This window comes from Ascidiella aspersa, chromosome 2 (assembly GCF_963924565.1).
Source record: "Ascidiella aspersa chromosome 2, kaAscAspe10.2, whole genome shotgun sequence".
NCBI classification, from domain to species: domain Eukaryota; kingdom Metazoa; phylum Chordata; class Ascidiacea; order Phlebobranchia; family Ascidiidae; genus Ascidiella; species Ascidiella aspersa.
The window spans coordinates 39,458,302-39,478,133 of record NC_139448.1 but is presented as its reverse complement, the minus strand read 5'-3'; the positions used below and the strand labels follow the sequence as shown (position 1 = coordinate 39,478,133).

At 39.0% G+C, this 19,832-nt stretch overlaps 86 non-coding genes across 86 annotated transcripts; all 86 read right to left on the bottom strand.

Annotated features, from left to right (window-relative positions):
* Window positions 1-12: 12 nt before the first annotated feature.
* Window positions 13-94, bottom strand: Trnas-aga (transfer RNA serine (anticodon AGA)). The gene has a single exon. It is a non-coding gene; the product is annotated as a tRNA-Ser (tRNA).
* A 201-nt stretch (window positions 95-295) lies between these two features.
* Window positions 296-377, bottom strand: Trnas-uga (transfer RNA serine (anticodon UGA)). The gene has a single exon. It is a non-coding gene; the product is annotated as a tRNA-Ser (tRNA).
* Window positions 378-440: 63 nt separating this feature from the next.
* Window positions 441-522, bottom strand: Trnas-uga (transfer RNA serine (anticodon UGA)). Its single transcript has one exon. It is a non-coding gene; the product is annotated as a tRNA-Ser (tRNA).
* A 62-nt stretch (window positions 523-584) lies between these two features.
* Window positions 585-666, bottom strand: Trnas-uga (transfer RNA serine (anticodon UGA)). The gene has a single exon. It is a non-coding gene; the product is annotated as a tRNA-Ser (tRNA).
* A 72-nt stretch (window positions 667-738) lies between these two features.
* On the bottom strand, window positions 739-820 carry Trnas-uga (transfer RNA serine (anticodon UGA)). Its single transcript has one exon. It is a non-coding gene; the product is annotated as a tRNA-Ser (tRNA).
* Window positions 821-883: 63 nt separating this feature from the next.
* Window positions 884-965, bottom strand: Trnas-aga (transfer RNA serine (anticodon AGA)). The gene has a single exon. It is a non-coding gene; the product is annotated as a tRNA-Ser (tRNA).
* A 499-nt stretch (window positions 966-1,464) lies between these two features.
* Trnas-gga (transfer RNA serine (anticodon GGA)) lies at window positions 1,465-1,546 on the bottom strand. Its single transcript has one exon. It is a non-coding gene; the product is annotated as a tRNA-Ser (tRNA).
* Window positions 1,547-1,897: 351 nt separating this feature from the next.
* Trnas-aga (transfer RNA serine (anticodon AGA)) lies at window positions 1,898-1,979 on the bottom strand. Its single transcript has one exon. It is a non-coding gene; the product is annotated as a tRNA-Ser (tRNA).
* A 62-nt stretch (window positions 1,980-2,041) lies between these two features.
* On the bottom strand, window positions 2,042-2,123 carry Trnas-uga (transfer RNA serine (anticodon UGA)). Its single transcript has one exon. It is a non-coding gene; the product is annotated as a tRNA-Ser (tRNA).
* A 61-nt stretch (window positions 2,124-2,184) lies between these two features.
* On the bottom strand, window positions 2,185-2,266 carry Trnas-uga (transfer RNA serine (anticodon UGA)). The gene has a single exon. It is a non-coding gene; the product is annotated as a tRNA-Ser (tRNA).
* A 63-nt stretch (window positions 2,267-2,329) lies between these two features.
* Window positions 2,330-2,411, bottom strand: Trnas-aga (transfer RNA serine (anticodon AGA)). Its single transcript has one exon. It is a non-coding gene; the product is annotated as a tRNA-Ser (tRNA).
* A 63-nt stretch (window positions 2,412-2,474) lies between these two features.
* Window positions 2,475-2,556, bottom strand: Trnas-uga (transfer RNA serine (anticodon UGA)). Its single transcript has one exon. It is a non-coding gene; the product is annotated as a tRNA-Ser (tRNA).
* A 360-nt stretch (window positions 2,557-2,916) lies between these two features.
* On the bottom strand, window positions 2,917-2,998 carry Trnas-uga (transfer RNA serine (anticodon UGA)). The gene has a single exon. It is a non-coding gene; the product is annotated as a tRNA-Ser (tRNA).
* A 56-nt stretch (window positions 2,999-3,054) lies between these two features.
* On the bottom strand, window positions 3,055-3,136 carry Trnas-uga (transfer RNA serine (anticodon UGA)). The gene has a single exon. It is a non-coding gene; the product is annotated as a tRNA-Ser (tRNA).
* Window positions 3,137-3,197: 61 nt separating this feature from the next.
* On the bottom strand, window positions 3,198-3,279 carry Trnas-uga (transfer RNA serine (anticodon UGA)). The gene has a single exon. It is a non-coding gene; the product is annotated as a tRNA-Ser (tRNA).
* A 216-nt stretch (window positions 3,280-3,495) lies between these two features.
* Trnas-uga (transfer RNA serine (anticodon UGA)) lies at window positions 3,496-3,577 on the bottom strand. The gene has a single exon. It is a non-coding gene; the product is annotated as a tRNA-Ser (tRNA).
* A 63-nt stretch (window positions 3,578-3,640) lies between these two features.
* Trnas-aga (transfer RNA serine (anticodon AGA)) lies at window positions 3,641-3,722 on the bottom strand. Its single transcript has one exon. It is a non-coding gene; the product is annotated as a tRNA-Ser (tRNA).
* A 63-nt stretch (window positions 3,723-3,785) lies between these two features.
* Window positions 3,786-3,867, bottom strand: Trnas-aga (transfer RNA serine (anticodon AGA)). The gene has a single exon. It is a non-coding gene; the product is annotated as a tRNA-Ser (tRNA).
* Window positions 3,868-4,074: 207 nt separating this feature from the next.
* On the bottom strand, window positions 4,075-4,156 carry Trnas-aga (transfer RNA serine (anticodon AGA)). Its single transcript has one exon. It is a non-coding gene; the product is annotated as a tRNA-Ser (tRNA).
* A 63-nt stretch (window positions 4,157-4,219) lies between these two features.
* Window positions 4,220-4,301, bottom strand: Trnas-aga (transfer RNA serine (anticodon AGA)). The gene has a single exon. It is a non-coding gene; the product is annotated as a tRNA-Ser (tRNA).
* A 63-nt stretch (window positions 4,302-4,364) lies between these two features.
* Window positions 4,365-4,446, bottom strand: Trnas-uga (transfer RNA serine (anticodon UGA)). Its single transcript has one exon. It is a non-coding gene; the product is annotated as a tRNA-Ser (tRNA).
* A 208-nt stretch (window positions 4,447-4,654) lies between these two features.
* On the bottom strand, window positions 4,655-4,736 carry Trnas-aga (transfer RNA serine (anticodon AGA)). The gene has a single exon. It is a non-coding gene; the product is annotated as a tRNA-Ser (tRNA).
* A 62-nt stretch (window positions 4,737-4,798) lies between these two features.
* On the bottom strand, window positions 4,799-4,880 carry Trnas-aga (transfer RNA serine (anticodon AGA)). Its single transcript has one exon. It is a non-coding gene; the product is annotated as a tRNA-Ser (tRNA).
* A 216-nt stretch (window positions 4,881-5,096) lies between these two features.
* On the bottom strand, window positions 5,097-5,178 carry Trnas-aga (transfer RNA serine (anticodon AGA)). Its single transcript has one exon. It is a non-coding gene; the product is annotated as a tRNA-Ser (tRNA).
* Window positions 5,179-5,384: 206 nt separating this feature from the next.
* Window positions 5,385-5,466, bottom strand: Trnas-aga (transfer RNA serine (anticodon AGA)). The gene has a single exon. It is a non-coding gene; the product is annotated as a tRNA-Ser (tRNA).
* A 71-nt stretch (window positions 5,467-5,537) lies between these two features.
* Trnas-aga (transfer RNA serine (anticodon AGA)) lies at window positions 5,538-5,619 on the bottom strand. Its single transcript has one exon. It is a non-coding gene; the product is annotated as a tRNA-Ser (tRNA).
* Window positions 5,620-5,690: 71 nt separating this feature from the next.
* Trnas-aga (transfer RNA serine (anticodon AGA)) lies at window positions 5,691-5,772 on the bottom strand. The gene has a single exon. It is a non-coding gene; the product is annotated as a tRNA-Ser (tRNA).
* Window positions 5,773-5,977: 205 nt separating this feature from the next.
* Window positions 5,978-6,059, bottom strand: Trnas-gga (transfer RNA serine (anticodon GGA)). The gene has a single exon. It is a non-coding gene; the product is annotated as a tRNA-Ser (tRNA).
* Window positions 6,060-6,120: 61 nt separating this feature from the next.
* Trnas-uga (transfer RNA serine (anticodon UGA)) lies at window positions 6,121-6,202 on the bottom strand. Its single transcript has one exon. It is a non-coding gene; the product is annotated as a tRNA-Ser (tRNA).
* Window positions 6,203-6,853: 651 nt separating this feature from the next.
* Window positions 6,854-6,935, bottom strand: Trnas-gga (transfer RNA serine (anticodon GGA)). Its single transcript has one exon. It is a non-coding gene; the product is annotated as a tRNA-Ser (tRNA).
* Window positions 6,936-7,286: 351 nt separating this feature from the next.
* Window positions 7,287-7,368, bottom strand: Trnas-aga (transfer RNA serine (anticodon AGA)). Its single transcript has one exon. It is a non-coding gene; the product is annotated as a tRNA-Ser (tRNA).
* A 62-nt stretch (window positions 7,369-7,430) lies between these two features.
* Window positions 7,431-7,512, bottom strand: Trnas-uga (transfer RNA serine (anticodon UGA)). Its single transcript has one exon. It is a non-coding gene; the product is annotated as a tRNA-Ser (tRNA).
* Window positions 7,513-7,573: 61 nt separating this feature from the next.
* Window positions 7,574-7,655, bottom strand: Trnas-uga (transfer RNA serine (anticodon UGA)). Its single transcript has one exon. It is a non-coding gene; the product is annotated as a tRNA-Ser (tRNA).
* Window positions 7,656-7,718: 63 nt separating this feature from the next.
* Trnas-aga (transfer RNA serine (anticodon AGA)) lies at window positions 7,719-7,800 on the bottom strand. The gene has a single exon. It is a non-coding gene; the product is annotated as a tRNA-Ser (tRNA).
* A 63-nt stretch (window positions 7,801-7,863) lies between these two features.
* On the bottom strand, window positions 7,864-7,945 carry Trnas-uga (transfer RNA serine (anticodon UGA)). The gene has a single exon. It is a non-coding gene; the product is annotated as a tRNA-Ser (tRNA).
* A 360-nt stretch (window positions 7,946-8,305) lies between these two features.
* Trnas-uga (transfer RNA serine (anticodon UGA)) lies at window positions 8,306-8,387 on the bottom strand. Its single transcript has one exon. It is a non-coding gene; the product is annotated as a tRNA-Ser (tRNA).
* A 56-nt stretch (window positions 8,388-8,443) lies between these two features.
* Window positions 8,444-8,525, bottom strand: Trnas-uga (transfer RNA serine (anticodon UGA)). The gene has a single exon. It is a non-coding gene; the product is annotated as a tRNA-Ser (tRNA).
* A 61-nt stretch (window positions 8,526-8,586) lies between these two features.
* Window positions 8,587-8,668, bottom strand: Trnas-uga (transfer RNA serine (anticodon UGA)). The gene has a single exon. It is a non-coding gene; the product is annotated as a tRNA-Ser (tRNA).
* A 216-nt stretch (window positions 8,669-8,884) lies between these two features.
* Trnas-uga (transfer RNA serine (anticodon UGA)) lies at window positions 8,885-8,966 on the bottom strand. The gene has a single exon. It is a non-coding gene; the product is annotated as a tRNA-Ser (tRNA).
* Window positions 8,967-9,029: 63 nt separating this feature from the next.
* On the bottom strand, window positions 9,030-9,111 carry Trnas-aga (transfer RNA serine (anticodon AGA)). The gene has a single exon. It is a non-coding gene; the product is annotated as a tRNA-Ser (tRNA).
* Window positions 9,112-9,174: 63 nt separating this feature from the next.
* Window positions 9,175-9,256, bottom strand: Trnas-aga (transfer RNA serine (anticodon AGA)). Its single transcript has one exon. It is a non-coding gene; the product is annotated as a tRNA-Ser (tRNA).
* Window positions 9,257-9,463: 207 nt separating this feature from the next.
* On the bottom strand, window positions 9,464-9,545 carry Trnas-aga (transfer RNA serine (anticodon AGA)). Its single transcript has one exon. It is a non-coding gene; the product is annotated as a tRNA-Ser (tRNA).
* Window positions 9,546-9,608: 63 nt separating this feature from the next.
* Trnas-aga (transfer RNA serine (anticodon AGA)) lies at window positions 9,609-9,690 on the bottom strand. Its single transcript has one exon. It is a non-coding gene; the product is annotated as a tRNA-Ser (tRNA).
* Window positions 9,691-9,753: 63 nt separating this feature from the next.
* On the bottom strand, window positions 9,754-9,835 carry Trnas-uga (transfer RNA serine (anticodon UGA)). Its single transcript has one exon. It is a non-coding gene; the product is annotated as a tRNA-Ser (tRNA).
* A 208-nt stretch (window positions 9,836-10,043) lies between these two features.
* On the bottom strand, window positions 10,044-10,125 carry Trnas-aga (transfer RNA serine (anticodon AGA)). Its single transcript has one exon. It is a non-coding gene; the product is annotated as a tRNA-Ser (tRNA).
* Window positions 10,126-10,187: 62 nt separating this feature from the next.
* Window positions 10,188-10,269, bottom strand: Trnas-aga (transfer RNA serine (anticodon AGA)). The gene has a single exon. It is a non-coding gene; the product is annotated as a tRNA-Ser (tRNA).
* Window positions 10,270-10,485: 216 nt separating this feature from the next.
* Trnas-aga (transfer RNA serine (anticodon AGA)) lies at window positions 10,486-10,567 on the bottom strand. The gene has a single exon. It is a non-coding gene; the product is annotated as a tRNA-Ser (tRNA).
* Window positions 10,568-10,773: 206 nt separating this feature from the next.
* Trnas-aga (transfer RNA serine (anticodon AGA)) lies at window positions 10,774-10,855 on the bottom strand. The gene has a single exon. It is a non-coding gene; the product is annotated as a tRNA-Ser (tRNA).
* Window positions 10,856-10,926: 71 nt separating this feature from the next.
* Trnas-aga (transfer RNA serine (anticodon AGA)) lies at window positions 10,927-11,008 on the bottom strand. Its single transcript has one exon. It is a non-coding gene; the product is annotated as a tRNA-Ser (tRNA).
* A 71-nt stretch (window positions 11,009-11,079) lies between these two features.
* Window positions 11,080-11,161, bottom strand: Trnas-aga (transfer RNA serine (anticodon AGA)). Its single transcript has one exon. It is a non-coding gene; the product is annotated as a tRNA-Ser (tRNA).
* Window positions 11,162-11,366: 205 nt separating this feature from the next.
* Trnas-gga (transfer RNA serine (anticodon GGA)) lies at window positions 11,367-11,448 on the bottom strand. The gene has a single exon. It is a non-coding gene; the product is annotated as a tRNA-Ser (tRNA).
* A 61-nt stretch (window positions 11,449-11,509) lies between these two features.
* On the bottom strand, window positions 11,510-11,591 carry Trnas-uga (transfer RNA serine (anticodon UGA)). Its single transcript has one exon. It is a non-coding gene; the product is annotated as a tRNA-Ser (tRNA).
* A 504-nt stretch (window positions 11,592-12,095) lies between these two features.
* On the bottom strand, window positions 12,096-12,177 carry Trnas-gga (transfer RNA serine (anticodon GGA)). Its single transcript has one exon. It is a non-coding gene; the product is annotated as a tRNA-Ser (tRNA).
* Window positions 12,178-12,238: 61 nt separating this feature from the next.
* On the bottom strand, window positions 12,239-12,320 carry Trnas-uga (transfer RNA serine (anticodon UGA)). Its single transcript has one exon. It is a non-coding gene; the product is annotated as a tRNA-Ser (tRNA).
* Window positions 12,321-12,535: 215 nt separating this feature from the next.
* On the bottom strand, window positions 12,536-12,617 carry Trnas-gga (transfer RNA serine (anticodon GGA)). The gene has a single exon. It is a non-coding gene; the product is annotated as a tRNA-Ser (tRNA).
* Window positions 12,618-12,678: 61 nt separating this feature from the next.
* Trnas-uga (transfer RNA serine (anticodon UGA)) lies at window positions 12,679-12,760 on the bottom strand. The gene has a single exon. It is a non-coding gene; the product is annotated as a tRNA-Ser (tRNA).
* A 209-nt stretch (window positions 12,761-12,969) lies between these two features.
* Window positions 12,970-13,051, bottom strand: Trnas-aga (transfer RNA serine (anticodon AGA)). The gene has a single exon. It is a non-coding gene; the product is annotated as a tRNA-Ser (tRNA).
* Window positions 13,052-13,114: 63 nt separating this feature from the next.
* On the bottom strand, window positions 13,115-13,196 carry Trnas-aga (transfer RNA serine (anticodon AGA)). The gene has a single exon. It is a non-coding gene; the product is annotated as a tRNA-Ser (tRNA).
* Window positions 13,197-13,259: 63 nt separating this feature from the next.
* Window positions 13,260-13,341, bottom strand: Trnas-aga (transfer RNA serine (anticodon AGA)). The gene has a single exon. It is a non-coding gene; the product is annotated as a tRNA-Ser (tRNA).
* Window positions 13,342-13,404: 63 nt separating this feature from the next.
* Window positions 13,405-13,486, bottom strand: Trnal-uaa (transfer RNA leucine (anticodon UAA)). The gene has a single exon. It is a non-coding gene; the product is annotated as a tRNA-Leu (tRNA).
* Window positions 13,487-13,557: 71 nt separating this feature from the next.
* On the bottom strand, window positions 13,558-13,639 carry Trnas-uga (transfer RNA serine (anticodon UGA)). The gene has a single exon. It is a non-coding gene; the product is annotated as a tRNA-Ser (tRNA).
* A 63-nt stretch (window positions 13,640-13,702) lies between these two features.
* Trnas-aga (transfer RNA serine (anticodon AGA)) lies at window positions 13,703-13,784 on the bottom strand. The gene has a single exon. It is a non-coding gene; the product is annotated as a tRNA-Ser (tRNA).
* A 63-nt stretch (window positions 13,785-13,847) lies between these two features.
* On the bottom strand, window positions 13,848-13,929 carry Trnas-uga (transfer RNA serine (anticodon UGA)). The gene has a single exon. It is a non-coding gene; the product is annotated as a tRNA-Ser (tRNA).
* A 208-nt stretch (window positions 13,930-14,137) lies between these two features.
* Trnas-uga (transfer RNA serine (anticodon UGA)) lies at window positions 14,138-14,219 on the bottom strand. Its single transcript has one exon. It is a non-coding gene; the product is annotated as a tRNA-Ser (tRNA).
* Window positions 14,220-14,290: 71 nt separating this feature from the next.
* Window positions 14,291-14,372, bottom strand: Trnas-uga (transfer RNA serine (anticodon UGA)). The gene has a single exon. It is a non-coding gene; the product is annotated as a tRNA-Ser (tRNA).
* A 63-nt stretch (window positions 14,373-14,435) lies between these two features.
* Trnas-uga (transfer RNA serine (anticodon UGA)) lies at window positions 14,436-14,517 on the bottom strand. Its single transcript has one exon. It is a non-coding gene; the product is annotated as a tRNA-Ser (tRNA).
* A 208-nt stretch (window positions 14,518-14,725) lies between these two features.
* Window positions 14,726-14,807, bottom strand: Trnas-aga (transfer RNA serine (anticodon AGA)). The gene has a single exon. It is a non-coding gene; the product is annotated as a tRNA-Ser (tRNA).
* A 207-nt stretch (window positions 14,808-15,014) lies between these two features.
* On the bottom strand, window positions 15,015-15,096 carry Trnas-aga (transfer RNA serine (anticodon AGA)). The gene has a single exon. It is a non-coding gene; the product is annotated as a tRNA-Ser (tRNA).
* A 63-nt stretch (window positions 15,097-15,159) lies between these two features.
* Window positions 15,160-15,241, bottom strand: Trnas-aga (transfer RNA serine (anticodon AGA)). Its single transcript has one exon. It is a non-coding gene; the product is annotated as a tRNA-Ser (tRNA).
* A 63-nt stretch (window positions 15,242-15,304) lies between these two features.
* Trnas-uga (transfer RNA serine (anticodon UGA)) lies at window positions 15,305-15,386 on the bottom strand. Its single transcript has one exon. It is a non-coding gene; the product is annotated as a tRNA-Ser (tRNA).
* Window positions 15,387-15,457: 71 nt separating this feature from the next.
* Trnas-aga (transfer RNA serine (anticodon AGA)) lies at window positions 15,458-15,539 on the bottom strand. Its single transcript has one exon. It is a non-coding gene; the product is annotated as a tRNA-Ser (tRNA).
* A 504-nt stretch (window positions 15,540-16,043) lies between these two features.
* On the bottom strand, window positions 16,044-16,125 carry Trnas-uga (transfer RNA serine (anticodon UGA)). Its single transcript has one exon. It is a non-coding gene; the product is annotated as a tRNA-Ser (tRNA).
* Window positions 16,126-16,333: 208 nt separating this feature from the next.
* Trnas-aga (transfer RNA serine (anticodon AGA)) lies at window positions 16,334-16,415 on the bottom strand. Its single transcript has one exon. It is a non-coding gene; the product is annotated as a tRNA-Ser (tRNA).
* A 62-nt stretch (window positions 16,416-16,477) lies between these two features.
* On the bottom strand, window positions 16,478-16,559 carry Trnas-aga (transfer RNA serine (anticodon AGA)). The gene has a single exon. It is a non-coding gene; the product is annotated as a tRNA-Ser (tRNA).
* Window positions 16,560-16,775: 216 nt separating this feature from the next.
* Window positions 16,776-16,857, bottom strand: Trnas-aga (transfer RNA serine (anticodon AGA)). The gene has a single exon. It is a non-coding gene; the product is annotated as a tRNA-Ser (tRNA).
* A 206-nt stretch (window positions 16,858-17,063) lies between these two features.
* Window positions 17,064-17,145, bottom strand: Trnas-aga (transfer RNA serine (anticodon AGA)). The gene has a single exon. It is a non-coding gene; the product is annotated as a tRNA-Ser (tRNA).
* A 71-nt stretch (window positions 17,146-17,216) lies between these two features.
* Window positions 17,217-17,298, bottom strand: Trnas-aga (transfer RNA serine (anticodon AGA)). Its single transcript has one exon. It is a non-coding gene; the product is annotated as a tRNA-Ser (tRNA).
* A 71-nt stretch (window positions 17,299-17,369) lies between these two features.
* Window positions 17,370-17,451, bottom strand: Trnas-aga (transfer RNA serine (anticodon AGA)). The gene has a single exon. It is a non-coding gene; the product is annotated as a tRNA-Ser (tRNA).
* A 205-nt stretch (window positions 17,452-17,656) lies between these two features.
* On the bottom strand, window positions 17,657-17,738 carry Trnas-gga (transfer RNA serine (anticodon GGA)). Its single transcript has one exon. It is a non-coding gene; the product is annotated as a tRNA-Ser (tRNA).
* A 61-nt stretch (window positions 17,739-17,799) lies between these two features.
* Window positions 17,800-17,881, bottom strand: Trnas-uga (transfer RNA serine (anticodon UGA)). The gene has a single exon. It is a non-coding gene; the product is annotated as a tRNA-Ser (tRNA).
* Window positions 17,882-18,385: 504 nt separating this feature from the next.
* Trnas-gga (transfer RNA serine (anticodon GGA)) lies at window positions 18,386-18,467 on the bottom strand. Its single transcript has one exon. It is a non-coding gene; the product is annotated as a tRNA-Ser (tRNA).
* Window positions 18,468-18,825: 358 nt separating this feature from the next.
* Trnas-uga (transfer RNA serine (anticodon UGA)) lies at window positions 18,826-18,907 on the bottom strand. The gene has a single exon. It is a non-coding gene; the product is annotated as a tRNA-Ser (tRNA).
* A 63-nt stretch (window positions 18,908-18,970) lies between these two features.
* Window positions 18,971-19,052, bottom strand: Trnas-uga (transfer RNA serine (anticodon UGA)). The gene has a single exon. It is a non-coding gene; the product is annotated as a tRNA-Ser (tRNA).
* Window positions 19,053-19,260: 208 nt separating this feature from the next.
* On the bottom strand, window positions 19,261-19,342 carry Trnas-aga (transfer RNA serine (anticodon AGA)). Its single transcript has one exon. It is a non-coding gene; the product is annotated as a tRNA-Ser (tRNA).
* Window positions 19,343-19,549: 207 nt separating this feature from the next.
* Trnas-aga (transfer RNA serine (anticodon AGA)) lies at window positions 19,550-19,631 on the bottom strand. Its single transcript has one exon. It is a non-coding gene; the product is annotated as a tRNA-Ser (tRNA).
* A 63-nt stretch (window positions 19,632-19,694) lies between these two features.
* On the bottom strand, window positions 19,695-19,776 carry Trnas-aga (transfer RNA serine (anticodon AGA)). Its single transcript has one exon. It is a non-coding gene; the product is annotated as a tRNA-Ser (tRNA).
* Between the last annotated feature and the right edge of the window lie 56 nt (window positions 19,777-19,832).

Sequence of the window (19,832 nt, the reverse complement as noted above, 5' to 3'; positions counted from 1 at the left end):
TTAAAATCAAATCGTTGTCGGCAGGATTCGAACCTACGCGGGCAGAGACCAACAGATTTCTAGTCTGTCGCCTTAACCACTCGGCCACGACAACTTATGTCAATAAGAAACAAAAACAAATTGTATTTTTGTCACTTTAAGAATTAAAATAAATATTCGTTGTCGGCAGGATTCGAACCTACGCGGGCAGAGCCCAACAGATTTCTAGTATGTCGCCTTAACCACTCGGCCACGACAACTATAAAGAAACAAAAAAAAATGTATTTTTGCCACTTTAAGAATTAAAATAAATATTCGTTGTCGGCAGGATTCGAACCTACGCGGGCAGAGCCCAACAGATTTCAAGTCTGTCGCCTTAACCACTCGGCCACGACAACTTATGTCAATGAGAAAAAAAAACAAATTGTATTTTTGTCACTTTAAGAATTAAAATAAATATTCGTTGTCGGCAGGATTCGAACCTACGCGGGCAGAGTCCAACAGATTTCAAGTCTGTCGCCTTAACCACTCGGCCACGACAACTTATTTCAAAATGAAACAAAAAAAATTGTATTTTTGCCACTTTAAGATTTAAAATAAATATTCGTTGTCGGCAGGATTCGAACCTACGCGGGCAGAGCCCAACAGATTTCAAGTCTGTCGCCTTAACCACTCGGCCACGACAACTTATGTCAATAAGAAAAAAAAAACAAATTGTCAAACTGTATTTTTGTCATTTTAAGAATTAAAATAAATTTTCGTTGTCGGCAGGATTCGAACCTACGCGGGCAGAGCCCAACAGATTTCAAGTATGTCGCCTTAACCACTCGGCCACGACAACTTATGTCAATAAGAAAAAAAAACAAATTGTATTTTTGTCACTTTAAGAATTAAAATAAATATTCGTTGTCGGCATGATTCGAACCTACGCGGGCAGAGCCCAACAGATTTCTAGTCTGTCGCCTTAACCACTCGGCCACGACAACTTATGTCAAAAAGAAACAAAAACAAATTGTATTTTTGTCACTTTAAGAATTAAAATAAATATTCGTTGTAGGCAGGATTCGAACCTGCGCGGGCAGAGCCCAACAGATTTCAAGTCTGTCGCCTTAACCACTCGGCCACGAAAACTTTTGTCAAACAGAAACAAAAACAAATTGTATTTTTGCCACTTTAAGAATTAAAATAAATATTCGTTGTCGACAGGATTCGAACCTACGCGGGCAGAGCCCAACAGATTTCTAGTATGTCGCCTTAACCACTCGGCCACGACAACTTATTTCAAAATGAAATAAAAAAAAAATTGTATTTTTGCCACTTTAAGAATTATAATAAATATTCGTTGTCGGCAGGATTCGAACCTAAGCGGGCAGAGCCCAACAGATTTCAAGTCTGTCCCCTTAACCACTCGGCCACGACAACTTTTGTCAAAAAGAAACAAAAACAAATTGTATTTTTGTCACTTTAAGAATTAAAATAAATATTCGATGTAGGCAGGATTCGAACCTACGCGGGCAGAGCCCAACAGATTTCCAGTCTGTCGCCTTAACCACTCGGCCACGACAACTTATGTCAATAAGGAACAAAAAAAAATGTATTTTTGCCAATTTAAAAATTAAAATAAATATTCGTTGTCGGCAGGATTCGAACCTACGCGGGCAGAGCCCAACAGATTTCAAGTCTGTCGCCTTAACCAAACGGCCACGACAACTTATGTCAATGAGAAAAAAAAACAAATTGTATTTTTGTCACTTTAAGAATTAAAATAAATATTCGTTGTCGGCAGGATTCGAACCTACGCGGGCAGAACCCAACAGATTTCAAGTCTGTCGCCTTAACCACTCGGCCACGAAAACTTATTTCAAAATGAAACAAAAAAAATTGTATTTTTGCCACTTTAAGAATTAAAATAAATATTCGTTGTCGGCAGGATTCGAACCTACGCGGGCAGAGCCCAACAGATTTCTAGTCTGTCGCCTTAACCACTCGGCCACGACAACTTATGTCATAAAGAAACAAAAAAAAATGTATTTTTGCCACTTTAAGAATTATAATAAATATTCGTTGTCGGCAGGATTCGAACCTACGCGGGCAGAGCCCAACAGATTTCAAGTCTGTCGCCTTAACCACTCGGCCACGACAACTTATTTCAAAATGAAACAAAAACAATTTGTATTTGTGTCACTTTAAAAATAAAAATCAAATCGTTGTCGGCAGGATTCGAACCTACGCGGGCAGAGCCCAACAGATTTCAAGTCTGTCGCCTTAACCACTCGGCCACGACAACTTATGTAAATAAGAAAAAAAAACAAATTGTATTTTTGTCACTCTAAGAATTAAAATAAATATTCGTTGTCGGCAGGATTCGAACCTACACGGGCAGAGCCCAACAGATTTCTAATCTGTCGCCTTAACCACTCGGCCACGACAACTTATATCAATAAGAAACAAAAACAAATTGTATTTTTGCCACTTTAAGAATTAAAATAAATTTTCGTTGTCGGCAGGATTCGAACCTACGCGGGCAGAGCCCAACAGATTTCAAGTTTGTCGCCTTAACCACTCGGCCACGACAACTTATGTTAATAGGAAACAAAAACAAATTGTATTTTTGTCACTTTAAGAATTACAATAAATATTCGTTGTCGGCAGGATTCGAACCTACGCGGGCAGAGCCCAACAGATTTCTAGTATGTCGCCTTAACCACTCGGCCACGGCAACTTATTTCAAAATGAAACAAAAAAAATTGTATTTTTGCCACTTTAAGAATTAAAATAAATATTCTTTGTAGGCAGGATTCGAACCTACGCGGGCAGAGCCCAACAGATTTCAAGTCTGTCGCCTTAACCACTCGGCCACGACAACTTATTTCAAAAAGAAACGAAAACAAATTGTCAAACTGTATTTTTGTCATTTTAAGAATTAAAATAAATATTCGTTGTCGGCAGGATTCGAACCTACGCGGGCAGAGCCCAACAGATTTCAAGTCTGTCGCCTTAACCACTCGGCCACGACAACTATAAAGAAACAAAAACAAATGTATTTTTGTCACTTTAAGAATTAAAATAAATATTCGTTGTCGGCAGGATTCGAACCTACGCGGGCAGAGCCCAACAGATTTCAAGTCTGTCGCCTTAACCACTCGGCCACGACAACTTTTTTGAAAATGAAACAAAAACAATTTGTATTTTTGTCACTTTAAAAATAAAAATAAAATCGTTGTCGGCAGGATTCGAACCTACGCGGGCAGAGCCCAACAGATTTCAAGTCTGTCGCCTTAACCACTCGGCCACGACAACTTTTGTCAAAAAGAAACAAAAACAAATTGGATTTTTGTCACTTTAAGAATTAAAATAAATATTCGTTGTCGGCAAGATTCGAACCTACGCGGGCAGAGCGCAATAGATTTCAAGTCTGTCGCCTTAATCACTCGGCCACGACAACTTATGTCAAAAAAAAACGAAAACAAATTGTCAAACTGTATTTTTGTCATTTTAAGAATTAAAATAAATATTCGTTGTCGGCAGGATTCGAACCTACGCGGGCAGAGCCCAACAGATTTCAAGTATGTCGCCTTAACCACTCGGCCACGACAACTTATGTCAATAAGAAAAAAAAATAAATTGTATTTTTGTCACTCTAAGAATTAAAATAAATATTCGTTGTCGGCAGGATTCGAACCTACACGGGCAGAGCCGAACAGATTTCTAGTCTGTCGCCTTAACCACTCGGCCACGACAACTGATGTCAAAAAGAAACAAAAACAAATTGTATTTTTGCCACTTTAAGAATTAAAATAAATATTCGTTGTCGGCAGGATTCGAACCTACGCGGGCAGAGCCCAACAGATTTCTAGTCTGTCGCCTTAACCACTCGGCCACGACAACTTATGTCAAAAAGAAACAAAAACAAATTGTATTTTTGTCACTTTAAGAATTAAAATAAATATTCGTTGTCGGCAGGATTCGAACCTAAGCGGGCAGAGCCCATCAGATTTCAAATCTGTCGCCTAAACCACTCGGCCACGACAACTTATGTCAATAAGAAAAAAAACAAATTGTATTTTTGTCACTCTAAGAATTAAAATAAATATTCGTTGTCGGCAGGATTCGAACCTACGCGGGCAGAGCCCAACAGATTTCTAGTCTGTCGCCTTAACCACTCGGCCACGACAACTTATGTCAATAAGAAACAAAAACAAATTGTATTTTTGTCACTTTAAGAATTAAAATAAATATTCGTTGTCGGCAGGATTCGAACCTACGCGGGCAGAGCCCAACAGATTTCTAGTCTGTCGCCTTAACCACTCGGCCACGACAACTTATGTCAAAAAGGAACATAAACAAACTGTATTTTTGCCACTTTAAGAATTAAAATAAATATTCGTTGTCGGCAGGATTCGAACCTACGCGGGCAGAGCCCAACAGATTTCAAGTCTGTCGCCTTAACCACTCGGCCACGACAACTTTTGTCAAAAAGAAACAAAAACAAACTGTATTTTTGTCACTTTAAGAATTAAAATAAATATTCGTTGTCGGCAGGATTCGAACCTACGCGGGCAGAGCGCAACAGATTTCTAGTATGTCGCCTTAACCACTCGGCCACGACAACTTATTTCAAAATGAAACAAAAACAAATTGTATTTTTGCCACTTTAAGAATTCGAATAAATATTCGTTGTCGGCAGGATTCGAACCTACGCGGGCAGAGCCCAACAGATTTCTAGTCTGTCGCCTTAACCACTCGGCCACGACAACTTATTTCAAAATGAAACAAAAAAAATTGTAGTTTTGCCACTTTAAGAATTAAAATAAATATTCGTTGTCGGCAGGATTCGAACCTACGCGGGCAGAGCCCAACAGATTTCTAGTCTGTCGACTTAACCACTCGGCCACGACAACTTATGTGAAAATGAAACAAAAACAAATTGTATTTTTGTCATTTTAAGAATTAAAATAAATATTCGTTGACGGCAGGATTCGAATCTACGCGGGCAGAGCCCAACAGATTTCAAGTCTGTCGCCTTAACCACTCGGCCACGACAACTTATGTCAGAAAGAAACGAAAACAAATTGTCAAACTTTATTTTTGTCATTTTAAGAATTAAAATAAATATTCGTTGTCGGCAGGATTCGAACCTACGCGGGCAGAGCCCAACAGATTTCTAGTCTGTCGCCTTAACCACTCGGCCACGACAACTTATGTCATAAAGAAACAAAAACAAACTGTATTTTTGCCACTTTAAGAATTAAAGTAAATATTCGTTGTCGGCAGGATTCGAACCTCCGCGGGCAGAGCCCAATAGATTTCTAGTCTGTCGCCTTAACCACTCGGCCACGATAACTTATGTCAAAAATAAACAAAAACAAATTGTATTTTTGTCACTTTAAGAATTAAAATCAAATCGTTGTCGGCAGGATTCGAACCTACGCGGGCAGAGCCCAACAGATTTCTAGTCTGTCGCCTTAACCACGCGGCCACGACAACTTATGTCAAAAATAAACGAAAACAAATTGTCAAACTGTATTTTTGTCATTTTAAGAATTAAAATAAATGTTCGTTGTCGGCAGGATTCGAACCTACGCGGGCAGAGCCCAACAGATTTCTAGTCTGTCGCCTTAACCACGCGGCCACGACAACTTATGTCAAAAATAAACGAAAACAAATTGTCAAACTGTATTTTTGTCATTTTAAGAATTAAAATAAATGTTCGTTGTCGGCAGGATTCGAACCTACGCGGGCAGAGCCCTACAGATTTCTAGTCTGTCGCCTTAACCACTCGGCCACGACAACTTTTGTCAAAAAGAAACAAAAACAAATGTATTTTTGTCACTTTAAGAATTAAAATAAATATTCGTTGTCGGCAGGATTCAAACCTACGCGGGCAGAGCGCAACAGATTTCTAGTATGTCGCCTTAACCACTCGGCCACGACAACTTATTTCAAAATGAAACAAAAAAATTGTATTTTTGCCACTTTAAGAATTAAAATAAATATTCGTTGTCGGCAGGATTCGAACCTACGCGGGCAGAGCCCAACAGATTTCCAGTATGTCGCCTTAACCACTCGGCCACGACAACTTATTTCAGAATGAAACAAAAAAATTGTATTTTTGCCACTTTAAGAATTAAAATAAATATTCGTTGTCGGCAGGATTCGAATCTACGCGGGCAGAGCCCAACAGATTTCAAGTCTGTCGCCTTAACCACTCGGCCACGACAACTTTTGTCAAAAATAAACGAAAACAAATTGTCAAACTGTATTTTTGCCACTTTAAGAATTAAAATAAATATTCGTTGTCGGCAGGATTCGAATCTACGCGGGCAGAGCCCAATAGATTTCTAGTCTGTCGCCTTAACCACTCTGCCACGACAACTTATGTCATAAAGAAACAAAAACAAACTGTATTTTTGCCACTTTAAGAATTAAAATAAATATTCGTTGTCGGCAGGATTCGAACCTCCGCGGGCAGAGCCCAATAGATTTCTAGTCTGTCGCCTTAACCACTCGGCCACGATAACTTATGTCAAAAATAAACAAAAACAAATTGTATTTTTGTCACTTTAAGAATTAAAATAAATATTCGTTGTCGGCAGGATTCGAACCTACGCGGGCAGAGCGCAACAGATTTCTAGTATGTCGCCTTAACCACTCGGCCACGACAACTTTTGTCAAAAATAAACAAAAACAAATTGTATTTTTGTCACTTTAAGAATTAAAATAAATATTCGTTGTCGGCAGGATTCGAACCTAAGCGGGCAGAGCCCAACAGATTTCAAGTCTGTCCCCTTAACCACTCGGCCACGACAACTTTTGTCAAAAAGAAACAAAAACAAATTGTATTTTTGTCACTTTAAGAATTAAAATAAATATTCGATGTAGGCAGGATTCGAACCTACGCGGGCAGAGCCCAACAGATTTCCAGTCTGTCGCCTTAACCACTCGGCCACGACAACTTATGTCAATAAGGAACAAAAAAAAATGTATTTTTGCCAATTTAAAAATTAAAATAAATATTCGTTGTCGGCAGGATTCGAACCTACGCGGGCAGAGCCCAACAGATTTCAAGTCTGTCGCCTTAACCAAACGGCCACGACAACTTATGTCAATGAGAAAAAAAAACAAATTGTATTTTTGTCACTTTAAGAATTAAAATAAATATTCGTTGTCGGCAGGATTCGAACCTACGCGGGCAGAACCCAACAGATTTCAAGTCTGTCGCCTTAACCACTCGGCCACGAAAACTTATTTCAAAATGAAACAAAAAAAATTGTATTTTTGCCACTTTAAGAATTAAAATAAATATTCGTTGTCGGCAGGATTCGAACCTACGCGGGCAGAGCCCAACAGATTTCTAGTCTGTCGCCTTAACCACTCGGCCACGACAACTTATGTCATAAAGAAACAAAAAAAAATGTATTTTTGCCACTTTAAGAATTATAATAAATATTCGTTGTCGGCAGGATTCGAACCTACGCGGGCAGAGCCCAACAGATTTCAAGTCTGTCGCCTTAACCACTCGGCCACGACAACTTATTTCAAAATGAAACAAAAACAATTTGTATTTGTGTCACTTTAAAAATAAAAATCAAATCGTTGTCGGCAGGATTCGAACCTACGCGGGCAGAGCCCAACAGATTTCAAGTCTGTCGCCTTAACCACTCGGCCACGACAACTTATGTAAATAAGAAAAAAAAACAAATTGTATTTTTGTCACTCTAAGAATTAAAATAAATATTCGTTGTCGGCAGGATTCGAACCTACACGGGCAGAGCCCAACAGATTTCTAATCTGTCGCCTTAACCACTCGGCCACGACAACTTATATCAATAAGAAACAAAAACAAATTGTATTTTTGCCACTTTAAGAATTAAAATAAATTTTCGTTGTCGGCAGGATTCGAACCTACGCGGGCAGAGCCCAACAGATTTCAAGTTTGTCGCCTTAACCACTCGGCCACGACAACTTATGTTAATAGGAAACAAAAACAAATTGTATTTTTGTCACTTTAAGAATTACAATAAATATTCGTTGTCGGCAGGATTCGAACCTACGCGGGCAGAGCCCAACAGATTTCTAGTATGTCGCCTTAACCACTCGGCCACGGCAACTTATTTCAAAATGAAACAAAAAAAATTGTATTTTTGCCACTTTAAGAATTAAAATAAATATTCTTTGTAGGCAGGATTCGAACCTACGCGGGCAGAGCCCAACAGATTTCAAGTCTGTCGCCTTAACCACTCGGCCACGACAACTTATTTCAAAAAGAAACGAAAACAAATTGTCAAACTGTATTTTTGTCATTTTAAGAATTAAAATAAATATTCGTTGTCGGCAGGATTCGAACCTACGCGGGCAGAGCCCAACAGATTTCAAGTCTGTCGCCTTAACCACTCGGCCACGACAACTATAAAGAAACAAAAACAAATGTATTTTTGTCACTTTAAGAATTAAAATAAATATTCGTTGTCGGCAGGATTCGAACCTACGCGGGCAGAGCCCAACAGATTTCAAGTCTGTCGCCTTAACCACTCGGCCACGACAACTTTTTTGAAAATGAAACAAAAACAATTTGTATTTTTGTCACTTTAAAAATAAAAATAAAATCGTTGTCGGCAGGATTCGAACCTACGCGGGCAGAGCCCAACAGATTTCAAGTCTGTCGCCTTAACCACTCGGCCACGACAACTTTTGTCAAAAAGAAACAAAAACAAATTGGATTTTTGTCACTTTAAGAATTAAAATAAATATTCGTTGTCGGCAAGATTCGAACCTACGCGGGCAGAGCGCAATAGATTTCAAGTCTGTCGCCTTAATCACTCGGCCACGACAACTTATGTCAAAAAAAAACGAAAACAAATTGTCAAACTGTATTTTTGTCATTTTAAGAATTAAAATAAATATTCGTTGTCGGCAGGATTCGAACCTACGCGGGCAGAGCCCAACAGATTTCAAGTATGTCGCCTTAACCACTCGGCCACGACAACTTATGTCAATAAGAAAAAAAAATAAATTGTATTTTTGTCACTCTAAGAATTAAAATAAATATTCGTTGTCGGCAGGATTCGAACCTACACGGGCAGAGCCGAACAGATTTCTAGTCTGTCGCCTTAACCACTCGGCCACGACAACTGATGTCAAAAAGAAACAAAAACAAATTGTATTTTTGCCACTTTAAGAATTAAAATAAATATTCGTTGTCGGCAGGATTCGAACCTACGCGGGCAGAGCCCAACAGATTTCTAGTCTGTCGCCTTAACCACTCGGCCACGACAACTTATGTCAAAAAGAAACAAAAACAAATTGTATTTTTGTCACTTTAAGAATTAAAATAAATATTCGTTGTCGGCAGGATTCGAACCTAAGCGGGCAGAGCCCATCAGATTTCAAATCTGTCGCCTAAACCACTCGGCCACGACAACTTATGTCAATAAGAAAAAAAACAAATTGTATTTTTGTCACTCTAAGAATTAAAATAAATATTCGTTGTCGGCAGGATTCGAACCTACGCGGGCAGAGCCCAACAGATTTCTAGTCTGTCGCCTTAACCACTCGGCCACGACAACTTATGTCAATAAGAAACAAAAACAAATTGTATTTTTGTCACTTTAAGAATTAAAATAAATATTCGTTGTCGGCAGGATTCGAACCTACGCGGGCAGAGCCCAACAGATTTCTAGTCTGTCGCCTTAACCACTCGGCCACGACAACTTATGTCAAAAAGGAACATAAACAAACTGTATTTTTGCCACTTTAAGAATTAAAATAAATATTCGTTGTCGGCAGGATTCGAACCTACGCGGGCAGAGCCCAACAGATTTCAAGTCTGTCGCCTTAACCACTCGGCCACGACAACTTTTGTCAAAAAGAAACAAAAACAAACTGTATTTTTGTCACTTTAAGAATTAAAATAAATATTCGTTGTCGGCAGGATTCGAACCTACGCGGGCAGAGCGCAACAGATTTCTAGTATGTCGCCTTAACCACTCGGCCACGACAACTTATTTCAAAATGAAACAAAAACAAATTGTATTTTTGCCACTTTAAGAATTCGAATAAATATTCGTTGTCGGCAGGATTCGAACCTACGCGGGCAGAGCCCAACAGATTTCTAGTCTGTCGCCTTAACCACTCGGCCACGACAACTTATTTCAAAATGAAACAAAAAAAATTGTAGTTTTGCCACTTTAAGAATTAAAATAAATATTCGTTGTCGGCAGGATTCGAACCTACGCGGGCAGAGCCCAACAGATTTCTAGTCTGTCGACTTAACCACTCGGCCACGACAACTTATGTGAAAATGAAACAAAAACAAATTGTATTTTTGTCATTTTAAGAATTAAAATAAATATTCGTTGACGGCAGGATTCGAATCTACGCGGGCAGAGCCCAACAGATTTCAAGTCTGTCGCCTTAACCACTCGGCCACGACAACTTATGTCAGAAAGAAACGAAAACAAATTGTCAAACTTTATTTTTGTCATTTTAAGAATTAAAATAAATATTCGTTGTCGGCAGGATTCGAACCTACGCGGGCAGAGCCCAACAGATTTCTAGTCTGTCGCCTTAACCACTCGGCCACGACAACTTATGTCATAAAGAAACAAAAACAAACTGTATTTTTGCCACTTTAAGAATTAAAGTAAATATTCGTTGTCGGCAGGATTCGAACCTCCGCGGGCAGAGCCCAATAGATTTCTAGTCTGTCGCCTTAACCACTCGGCCACGATAACTTATGTCAAAAATAAACAAAAACAAATTGTATTTTTGTCACTTTAAGAATTAAAATCAAATCGTTGTCGGCAGGATTCGAACCTACGCGGGCAGAGCCCAACAGATTTCTAGTCTGTCGCCTTAACCACGCGGCCACGACAACTTATGTCAAAAATAAACGAAAACAAATTGTCAAACTGTATTTTTGTCATTTTAAGAATTAAAATAAATGTTCGTTGTCGGCAGGATTCGAACCTACGCGGGCAGAGCCCAACAGATTTCTAGTCTGTCGCCTTAACCACGCGGCCACGACAACTTATGTCAAAAATAAACGAAAACAAATTGTCAAACTGTATTTTTGTCATTTTAAGAATTAAAATAAATGTTCGTTGTCGGCAGGATTCGAACCTACGCGGGCAGAGCCCTACAGATTTCTAGTCTGTCGCCTTAACCACTCGGCCACGACAACTTTTGTCAAAAAGAAACAAAAACAAATGTATTTTTGTCACTTTAAGAATTAAAATAAATATTCGTTGTCGGCAGGATTCAAACCTACGCGGGCAGAGCGCAACAGATTTCTAGTATGTCGCCTTAACCACTCGGCCACGACAACTTATTTCAAAATGAAACAAAAAAATTGTATTTTTGCCACTTTAAGAATTAAAATAAATATTCGTTGTCGGCAGGATTCGAACCTACGCGGGCAGAGCCCAACAGATTTCCAGTATGTCGCCTTAACCACTCGGCCACGACAACTTATTTCAGAATGAAACAAAAAAATTGTATTTTTGCCACTTTAAGAATTAAAATAAATATTCGTTGTCGGCAGGATTCGAATCTACGCGGGCAGAGCCCAACAGATTTCAAGTCTGTCGCCTTAACCACTCGGCCACGACAACTTTTGTCAAAAATAAACGAAAACAAATTGTCAAACTGTATTTTTGCCACTTTAAGAATTAAAATAAATATTCGTTGTCGGCAGGATTCGAATCTACGCGGGCAGAGCCCAATAGATTTCTAGTCTGTCGCCTTAACCACTCTGCCACGACAACTTATGTCATAAAGAAACAAAAACAAACTGTATTTTTGCCACTTTAAGAATTAAAATAAATATTCGTTGTCGGCAGGATTCGAACCTCCGCGGGCAGAGCCCAATAGATTTCTAGTCTGTCGCCTTAACCACTCGGCCACGATAACTTATGTCAAAAATAAACAAAAACAAATTGTATTTTTGTCACTTTAAGAATTAAAATAAATATTCGTTGTCGGCAGGATTCGAACCTACGCGGGCAGAGCGCAACAGATTTCTAGTATGTCGCCTTAACCACTCGGCCACGACAACTTATTTCAAAATGAAACAAAAAAATTGTATTTTTGCCACTTTAAGAATTAAAATAAATATTCGTTGTCGTCAGGATTCGAACCTACGCGGGCAGAGCCCAACAGATTTCCAGTATGTCGCCTTAACCACTCGGCCACGACAACTTATTTCAAAATGAAACAAAAAAATTGTATTTTTGCCACTTTAAGAATTAAAATAAATATTCGTTGTCGGCAGGATTCGAACCTACGCGGGCAGAGCCCAACAGATTTCAAGTCTGTCGCCTTAACCACTCGGCCACGACAACTTATTTCAAATTGAAACAAAAAAAATTGTATTTTTGCCACTTTAAGAATTAAAATAAATATTCGTTGTCGGCAGGATTCGAACCTAGGCGGGCAGAGCCCAATCGATTTCTAGTATGTCGCCTTAACCACTCGGCCACGACAACTTATGTCAAAAAGAAACAAAAACAAATTGTCAAACTGTAATTTTGCCACTTTAAGAATTAAAATAAATATTCGTTGTCGTCAGGATTCGAACCTACGCGGGCAGAGCCCAACAGATTTCCAGTATGTCGCCTTAACCACTCGGCCACGACAACTTATTTCAAAATGAAACAAAAAAATTGTATTTTTGCCACTTTAAGAATTAAAATAAATATTCGTTGTCGTCAGGATTCGAACCTACGCGGGCAGAGCCCAACAGATTTCAAGTCTGTCGCCTTAACCACTCGGCCACGACAACTTATGTCAAAAAGAAACAAAAACAAATTGTATTTTTGCCACTTTAAGAATTAAAATAAATATTCGTTGTCGGCAGGATTCGAACCTAGGCGGGCAGAGCCCAATCGATTTCTAGTATGTCGCCTTAACCACTCGGCCACGACAACTTATTTCAAAATGAAACAAAAAAAAAATTGTATTTTTGCCACTTTAAGAATTAAAATAAATATTCGTTGTCGGCAGGATTCGAACCTACGCGGGCAGAGCCCAACAGATTTCTAGTCTGTCGCCTTAACCACTCGGCCACGACAACTTATGTCAAAAAGAAACAAAAACAAATTGTATTTTTGTCACTTTAAGAATTAAAATAAATATTCGTTGTCGGCAGGATTCGAACCTACGCGGGCAGAGCCCAACAGATTTCTAGTCTGTCGCCTTAACCACTCGGCCACGACAACTTATGTGAAAATGAAACAAATACAAATTGTATTTTTGTCACTTTAAGAATTAAAATAAATATTCGTTGTCGGCAGGATTCGAACCTACGCGGGCAGAGCCCAACAGATTTCTAGTCTGTCGCCTTAACCACTCGGCCACGACAACTTTTGTCAAAAAGAAACAAAAACAAATTGTATTTTAGTCACTTTATGAATTAAAATAAATGTTCGATGTCGGCAGGATTCGAACCTACGCGGGCAGAGCGCAACACATTTTAAGTCTGTCGCCTTAACCACTCGGCCACGACAACTTATGTCAATAAGAAACGAAAACAAATTGTCAAACTGTACTTTTGTCATTTTAAGAATTAAAATAAATATTCGTTGTCGGCAGGATTCGAACCTACGCGGGCAGAGCCCAACAGATTTCAAGTCTGTCGCCTTAACCACTCGGCCACGACAACTTATGTCAATAAGAAACAAAAACAAATTGTATTTTTGTCACTTTAAGAATTAAAATAAATATTCGTTGTCGGCAGGATTCGAACCTACGCGGGCAGAGCCCAACAGATTTCTAGTCTGTCGCCTTAACCACTCGGCCACGACAACTTATGTCAAAAAGAAACATAAACAAACTGTATTTTTGCCACTTTAAGAATTAAAATAAATGTTCGTTGTCGGCAGGATTCGAACCTACGCGGGCAGAGCTCAAAAGATTTCAAGTCTGTCGCCTTAACCACTCGGCCACGACAACTTATGTTAAAAAGGAACAAAAACAAACTGTATTTTTGTCACTTTAAGAATTAAAATAAATATTCGTTGTCGGCAGGATTCGAACCTACGCGGGCAGAGCCCAACAGATTTCTAGTATGTCGCCTTAACCACTCGGCCACGACAACTTATGTCAAAAAGAAACAAAAACAAACTGTAATTTTGCCACTTTAAGAATTAAAATAAATATTCGTTGTCGGCAGGATTCGAATCTACGCGGGCAGAGCCCAACAGATTTCAAGTCTGTCGCCTTAACCACTCGGCCACGACAACTTATGTCAAAAATAAACGAAAACAAATTGTCAAACTGTATTTTTGTCATTTTAAGAATTAAAATAAATGTTCGTTGTCGGCAGGATTCGAACCTACGCGGGCAGAGCCCAACAGATTTCAAGTCTGTCGCCTTTAGCACTCGGCCACGACAACTTTTGTCAAAAAGAAACAACAACAAATTGTATTTTTGCCACTTTAAGAATTAAAATAAATATTCGTTGTCGGCAGGATTCGAACCTACGCGGGCAGAGCCCAACAGATTTCAAGTCTGTCGCCTTAACCACTCGGCCACGACAACTTTTGTCAAAAAGAAACAAAAACAAATTGTGTTTTTGTCACTTTAAGAATTAAAATAAATATTCGTTGTCGGCAGGATTCGAACCTACGCGGGCAGAGCGCAACAGATTTCAAGTATGTCGCCTTAACCACTCGGCCACGACAACTTATTTCAAAATGAAACAAAAAAAAATTGTGTTTTTGCCACTTTAAGAATTAAAATAAATATTCGTTGTCGGCAGGATTTGAACCTACGCGGGCAGAGCCCAACAGATTTCTAGTCTGTCGCCTTAACCACTCGGCCACGACAACTTATTTCAAAATGAAACAAAAAAAAATTGTAGTTTTGCCACTTTAAGAATTAAAATAAATATTCGTTGTCGGCAGGATTCGAACCTACGCGGGCAGAGCCCAACAAATTTCTAGTATGTCGCCTTAACCACTCGGCCACGACAACTTATTTCAAAATGAAACAAAAAAAATTGTATTTTTGCCACTTTAAGAATTAAAATAAATATTCGTTGTAGGCAGGATTCGAACCTACGCGGGCAGAGCCCAACAGATTTCTAGTCTGTCGCCTTAACCACTCGGCCACGACAACTTATTTCAAAATGAAACAAAAAAAAATTGTATTTTTGCCACTTTAAGAATTAAAATAAATATTCGTTGTCGGCAGGATTCGAACCTACGCGGGCAGAGCCCAACAGATTTCTAGTCTGTCGCCTTAACCACTCGGCCACGACAACTTATTTCAAAATGAAACAAAAAAAAATTGTAGTTTTGCCACTTTAAGAATTAAAATAAATATTCGTTGTCGGCAGGATTCGAATCTACGCGGGCAGAGCCCAACAGATTTCAAGTCTGTCGCCTTAACCACTCGGCCACGACAACTTATGTCAAAAAGAAACGAAAACAAATTGTCAAACTGTATTTTTGTCATTTTAAGAATTAAAATAAATATTCGTTGTCGGCAGGATTCGAACCTACGCGGGCAGAGCCCAACAGATTTCTAGTCTGTCGCCTTAACCACTCGGCCACGACAACTTATGTCAGAAAGAAACGAAAACAAATTGTCAAACTGTATTTTTGTCATTTTAAAAATTAAAATAAATATTCGTTGTCGGCAGGATTCGAACCTACGCGGGGAGAGCCCAATAGATTTCTAGTCTGTCGCCTTAACCACTCGGCCACGACAACTTATGTCATAAAGAAACAAAAACAAATTGTATTTTTGCCACTTTAAGAATTAAAATAAATATTCGTTGTCGGCAGGATTCGAACCTCCGCGGGCAGAGCCCAATAGATTTCTAGTCTGTCGCCTTAACCACTCGGCCACGATAACTTATGTCAAAAATAAACAAAACCAAATTGTATTTTTGTCACTTTAAGAATTAAAATCAAATCGTTGTCGGCAGGATTCGAACCTACGCGGGCAGAGACCAACAGATTTCTAGTCTGTCGCCTTAACCACGCGGCCACGACAACTTATGTCAAAAAGAAACAAAAACAAACTGTAATTTTGCCACTTTAAGAATTAAAATAAATATTCGTTGTCGGCAGGATTCGAATCTACGCGGGCAGAGCCCAACAGATTTCAAGTCTGTCGCCTTAACCACTCGGCCACGACAACTTTTGTCAAAAAGAAACAAAAACAAATTGTATTTTTGCCACTTTAAGAATTAAAATAAATATTCGTTGTCGGCAGGATTCGAACCTACGCGGGCAGAGCGCAACAGATTTCTAGTATGTCGCCTTAACCACTCGGCCACGACAACTTATTTCAAAATGAAACAAAAACAAATTGTATTTTTGCCACTTTAAGAATTCGAATAAATATTCGTTGTCGGCAGGATTCGAACCTACGCGGGCAGAGCCCAACAGATTTCTAGTCTGTCGCCTTAACCACTCGGCCACGACAACTTATTTCAAAATGAAACAAAAAAAATTGTAGTTTTGCCACTTTAAGAATTAAAATAAATATTCGTTGTCGGCAGGATTCGAACCTACGCGGGCAGAGCCCAACAGATTTCTAGTCTGTCGACTTAACCACTCGGCCACGACAACTTATGTGAAAATGAAACAAAAACAAATTGTATTTTTGTCATTTTAAGAATTAAAATAAATATTCGTTGACGGCAGGATTCGAATCTACGCGGGCAGAGCCCAACAGATTTCAAGTCTGTCGCCTTAACCACTCGGCCACGACAACTTATGTCAGAAAGAAACGAAAACAAATTGTCAAACTTTATTTTTGTCATTTTAAGAATTAAAATAAATATTCGTTGTCGGCAGGATTCGAACCTACGCGGGCAGAGCCCAACAGATTTCTAGTCTGTCGCCTTAACCACTCGGCCACGACAACTTATGTCATAAAGAAACAAAAACAAACTGTATTTTTGCCACTTTAAGAATTAAAGTAAATATTCGTTGTCGGCAGGATTCGAACCTCCGCGGGCAGAGCCCAATAGATTTCTAGTCTGTCGCCTTAACCACTCGGCCACGATAACTTATGTCAAAAATAAACAAAAACAAATTGTATTTTTGTCACTTTAAGAATTAAAATCAAATCGTTGTCGGCAGGATTCGAACCTACGCGGGCAGAGCCCAACAGATTTCTAGTCTGTCGCCTTAACCACGCGGCCACGACAACTTATGTCAAAAATAAACGAAAACAAATTGTCAAACTGTATTTTTGTCATTTTAAGAATTAAAATAAATGTTCGTTGTCGGCAGGATTCGAACCTACGCGGGCAGAGCCCAACAGATTTCTAGTCTGTCGCCTTAACCACGCGGCCACGACAACTTATGTCAAAAATAAACGAAAACAAATTGTCAAACTGTATTTTTGTCATTTTAAGAATTAAAATAAATGTTCGTTGTCGGCAGGATTCGAACCTACGCGGGCAGAGCCCTACAGATTTCTAGTCTGTCGCCTCAACCACTCGGCCACGACAACTTTTGTCAAAAAGAAACAAAAACAAATGTATTTTTGTCACTTTAAGAATTAAAATAAATATTCGTTGTCGGCAGGATTCAAACCTACGCGGGCAGAGCGCAACAGATTTCTAGTATGTCGCCTTAACCACTCGGCCACGACAACTTATTTCAAAATGAAACAAAAAAATTGTATTTTTGCCACTTTAAGAATTAAAATAAATATTCGTTGTCGGCAGGATTCGAACCTACGCGGGCAGAGCCCAACAGATTTCCAGTATGTCGCCTTAACCACTCGGCCACGACAACTTATTTCAGAATGAAACAAAAAAATTGTATTTTTGCCACTTTAAGAATTAAAATAAATATTCGTTGTCGGCAGGATTCGAATCTACGCGGGCAGAGCCCAACAGATTTCAAGTCTGTCGCCTTAACCACTCGGCCACGACAACTTTTGTCAAAAATAAACGAAAACAAATTGTCAAACTGTATTTTTGCCACTTTAAGAATTAAAATAAATATTCGTTGTCGGCAGGATTCGAATCTACGCGGGCAGAGCCCAATAGATTTCTAGTCTGTCGCCTTAACCACTCGGCCACGACAACTTATGTCATAAAGAAACAAAAACAAACTGTATTTTTGCCACTTTAAGAATTAAAATAAATATTCGTTGTCGGCAGGATTCGAACCTCCGCGGGCAGAGCCCAATAGATTTCTAGTCTGTCGCCTTAACCACTCGGCCACGATAACTTATGTCAAAAATAAACAAAAACAAATTGTATTTTTGTCACTTTAAGAATTAAAATAAATATTCGTTGTCGGCAGGATTCGAACCTACGCGGGCAGAGCGCAACAGATTTCTAGTATGTCGCCTTAACCACTCGGCCACGACAACTTATTTCAAAATGAAACAAAAAAATTGTATTTTTGCCACTTTAAGAATTAAAATAAATATTCGTTGTCGTCAGGATTCGAACCTACGCGGGCAGAGCCCAACAGATTTCCAGTATGTCGCCTTAACCACTCGGCCACGACAACTTATTTCAAAATGAAACAAAAAAATTGTATTTTTGCCACTTTAAGAATTAAAATAAATATTCGTTGTCGGCAGGATTCGAACCTACGCGGGCAGAGCCCAACAGATTTCTAGTATGTCGCCTTAACCACTCGGCCACGACAACTTATTTCAAATTGAAACAAAAAAAATTGTATTTTTGCCACTTTAAGAATTAAAATAAATATTCGTTGTCGGCAGGATTCGAACCTAGGCGGGCAGAGCCCAATCGATTTCTAGTATGTCGCCTTAACCACTCGGCCACGACAACTTATGTCAAAAAGAAACAAAAACAAATTGTCAAACTGTAATTTTGCCACTTTAAGAATTAAAATAAATATTCGTTGTCGGCAGGATTCGAACCTACGCGGGCAGAGCCCAACAGATTTCAAGTCTGTCGCCTTTAGCACTCGGCCACGACAACTTTTGTCAAAAAGAAACAACAACAAATTGTATTTTTGCCACTTTAAGAATTAAAATAAATATTCGTTGTCGGCAGGATTCGAACCTACGCGGGCAGAGCCCAACAGATTTCAAGTCTGTCGCCTTAACCACTCGGCCACGACAACTTTTGTCAAAAAGAAACAAAAACAAATTGTGTTTTTGTCACTTTAAGAATTAAAATAAATATTCGTTGTCGGCAGGATTCGAACCTACGCGGGCAGAGCGCAACAGATTTCAAGTATGTCGCCTTAACCACTCGGCCACGACAACTTATTTCAAAATGAAACAAAAAAAAATTGTGTTTTTGCCACTTTAAGAATTAAAATAAATATTCGTTGTCGGCAGGATTTGAACCTACGCGGGCAGAGCCCAACAGATTTCTAGTCTGTCGCCTTAACCACTCGGCCACGACAACTTATTTCAAAATGAAACAAAAAAAAATTGTAGTTTTGCCACTTTAAGAATTAAAATAAATATTCGTTGTCGGCAGGATTCGAACCTACGCGGGCAGAGCCCAACAAATTTCTAGTATGTCGCCTTAACCACTCGGCCACGACAACTTATTTCAAAATGAAACAAAAAAAATTGTATTTTTGCCACTTTAAGAATTAAAATAAATATTCGTTGTAGGCAGGATTCGAACCTACGCGGGCAGAGCCCAACAGATTTCTAGTCTGTCGCCTTAACCACTCGGCCACGACAACTTATTTCAAAATGAAACAAAAAAAAATTGTATTTTTGCCACTTTAAGAATTAAAATAAATATTCGTTGTCGGCAGGATTCGAACCTACGCGGGCAGAGCCCAACAGATTTCTAGTCTGTCGCCTTAACCACTCGGCCACGACAACTTATTTCAAAATGAAACAAAAAAAAATTGTAGTTTTGCCACTTTAAGAATTAAAAT